This window comes from Podarcis muralis, chromosome 11, assembly GCF_964188315.1.
Source record: "Podarcis muralis chromosome 11, rPodMur119.hap1.1, whole genome shotgun sequence".
Lineage (NCBI taxonomy): Eukaryota > Metazoa > Chordata > Lepidosauria > Squamata > Lacertidae > Podarcis > Podarcis muralis.
The window spans coordinates 45,808,673-45,812,026 of record NC_135665.1 but is presented as its reverse complement, the minus strand read 5'-3'; the positions used below and the strand labels follow the sequence as shown (position 1 = coordinate 45,812,026).

General features: G+C 39.9%; 1 long non-coding RNA gene across 1 annotated transcript; it reads right to left on the bottom strand.

Moving 5' to 3' along the window:
• Nucleotides 1-417: 417 nt before the first annotated feature.
• On the bottom strand, nucleotides 418-2,632 carry LOC144329226 (uncharacterized). The gene is made up of 2 exons (XR_013394708.1): nucleotides 905-2,632; nucleotides 418-829 (listed from the first exon to the last, which is right to left on the bottom strand). It is a non-coding gene; the product is annotated as an uncharacterized LOC144329226 (long non-coding RNA).
• Nucleotides 2,633-3,354: the final 722 nt, after the last annotated feature.

Here is a 3,354-nt window from a genome sequence, read left to right as displayed (position 1 = left end):
TGCGGGTGGCGCTGTGGGTTAAACCACAGAGCCTAGGACTTGCCGATCACAAGGTTGGTGGTTCAAATCCCCGCGATGGGGTGAGCTCCCGTTGCTCGGTCCCTGCTCCTGCCAACCTAGCAGTTCGAAAGCACATCAAAGTGCGAGTAGATAAATAGGTACCGCTCCGGTGGGAAGGTAAATGGCGTTTCTGTGTGCTGCTCTGCTTCGACAGAAGTGGCTTAGTTATGCTGGCCACATGACCCAGAAGCTTTTTTTTTTTTTATAATAATATTTTATTAGGGTTTTCCAAAAGTTAACAACCAACAAAAATCAACAAAAATCACGAAAAACAAACAATAAACATCGAAAATCCAAACAGAAAAGCAGAAAAAAGAAAAATACAAAGGAAAAAATTTAGCATAAAAAAGAACACTCTTTCATATTAATAACTTTCAAAACCTTATTCTCTTTACTTCCACCCGCCTTCCCTTCTTGTATTCTACTTTAAAAATTAGTTCAGCAAGATCGTTCATTATTCATTTTAAACCTTTATCCCTCCCTTTATAATCTTATTTATCTTAATCGCTAGAACCCCTTCATTTCATTTTCAGAGCCTTCAGCATTCATAAATTTTACAGTATTTTTGTAGATAGACTTTAAACTTCTTCCAGTCCTCTTCCACCTGCTCCTCTCCTTGATCTCGGATTCTGCCGGTCATTTCTGCCAGTTCCATATAGTCTATTACTTGCATCTGCCATTCTTCCAAGGTGGGTAGATCTTGCGTCTTCCAATGCTTTGCAATAAGTATTCTTGCTGCTGCTGTAGCATACATGAAAAAGGTTCTATCCTTCTTTGGCACCAATTGGCCGACTATGCCCAGGAGAAAGGCCTCTGGTTTCTTCAGAAAAGTATACTTAAATACCTTTTTCAGTTCATTATAGATCATTTCCCAGAACGCCTTAATCCTTGGGCACGTCCACCAAAGGTGAAAGAATGTTCCTTCAGTTTCTTTACATTTCCAACACTTGTTATCAGGCAAATGATAAATCTTTGCGAGCTTGACTGGTGTCATGTACCACCTATAGATCATTTTCATAATATTTTCTCTTAAGGCATTACATGCCGTAAATTTCATACCGGTGGTCCACAACCGTTCCCAGTCAGCAAACATAATATTATGACCAATGTCTTGTGCCCATTTTATCATAGCCGATTTAACCATTTCATCTTCAGTATTCCATTTCAACAGCAAATCATACATTCTTGACAGTATCTTAGCATTGGGTTCTAACAGTTCTGTTTCCAACTTTGATTTTTCCACCTGGAAACCATTTTTCCTGTCAAATTATAGGCCTCTCTTACTTGAAAGTAATGTAACCAATCCTGCACCTTATTCTTAAGTTTCTCATAACTCTGCAATTTCAACCTGTCCCCTTCTTGTTCCAAAATTTCCGAATATCTCGGCCATTTAGATTCCATATTAAGCTTTTTCACAGCTTTAGCCTCCATTGGCGACAACCACCTAGGAGTCTTACTTTCCAACAAATCTTTGTACCTCGTCCAGACATTAAATAGTGCTTTCCTGACAATATGAATTTTAAAACCTTTATGAACTTTAACCTTATCATACCACAGATATGCATGCCACCCAAAAGCATTATTAAAACCCTCTAAATCCAAAATGTCGGTGTTCTCAAGAAGTAGCCATTCCTTCAGCCAGCAAAAAGCTGCTGCTTCATAATATAACTTAAAGTCCGGCAGGGCAAACCCCCCTCTATTCTTAGTATCAGTAAGGATTTTGTATTTTATTCTGGGCTTTTTGCCCTGCCAGACAAATCTAGAAATTTCTTTTTGCCACTTCTTGAAACAGTCCATCTTGTCAATGATTTGTAACGTCTGAAACAAAAATAACATTCTTGGCAATACATTCATTTTGATAACCGCAATTCTACCCAATAAGGAAAGCTTCAAATTTGTCCAAATTTCAAGATCTTTTTTCACTTCTGACCAACACTTCTCATAATTATCTTTAAATAAATTATGTAGGGCACATGACCCAGAAGCTTTACGCCAGCTCCCTCAGCCAATAAAGCGAGATGAGTGCCACAACCCCAAAGTCGTCTGCGACTGGACCTAATGGTCAGGGGTCCCCTTACCTTTAAATCTTATGTATTGGCATTGATTAAAACTGCTGGCAAGAAAGTAACGTACGCATGAAACTGGTTTTCACTGTGTGAGACCATTGGTCCATCTAGCCTAGCATTGTCTACTCTGATTGCCAGCAGCTCTCTAAGATCTTCAGGTAGCATCAGTCTTGCTACCTCATGGTGTGGGCTGAATCTAAGACCTTATGCATTCAAAGCATGTGCCCTACCACTGGAGTGTGAGCCCTCCCTAAATTGTCCCTTAGTTGACAGCATGGAGCTTGCAGTCTGGCCAGGAAGCCTTAAGAATGGATATGTGAGTGGAAGAGAAATGAAATTGTGAAGCAGCTGAAGATATTTTAACTGCTGCTGAAGATCACTGTGGCACCTTCTCCCACCCTGATGAATGAAACCTGTGTGCATGAATATACTTGCGTTCTTTGACCTATTCATTTCAATGCTCGCCTGAGGAAAACATCAGCTGATTTGCAGGTTAAGTTCTTTTTTTTCCCCTACCGAAAAAGCAAAGCAAACCAAAATTTAAAATAAAGGAAACCAATGCATTCTATGCAAGGGTTAATTTTACATTGCAAGTGGAGTGCAGGCAGGTTAAATACACTGAATCCTCATCCTATACACAGTAAGGCAGCAACAAGTCAAACATAATGACAGTGCTGATTAATTAGGTACTCCCACTCACGGCACTTGAGAGTGATTTATTGAGACACATCTCTAACCCGATCCATTGTGCTGACTGGATTAATGAAGTGAGCTGGAGAAAATTCACTGGCAATGTTAGATGTAGAGCAGGGAAGCATTTATCCTTGGAGGTTTCTTATCTAGCTTATTGACAGAATATTAATTAGGACAAAACATACATGTCTCAACTCATTATCTTCCGATAGCGCTGTGTATGTGTTCATTTCAGATACATAAAATTGCAGAGGAAGGAATGTGTTACACACATCCTGCAAGTAGAGTGAAGCTTCTGACGTGAAGGGGGTGGAATCTGGATGCATGTCAACCTTTTATATAAATGCATAGGTTTCCCTCTTGCACTGTAAGTGGTAAGTTAGATCTCTTGTTGACTGTACAGTTGCTTCTCCGGCCCTGCAGAGGATGGGATGGCTTGCTTGCTTGAGATAGCTGGGTCTACATTACTAAATATATACAATGGTACCATGGGTTAAGAACTTAATTCATTCTGGAGGCCCGTACTTAACATGAA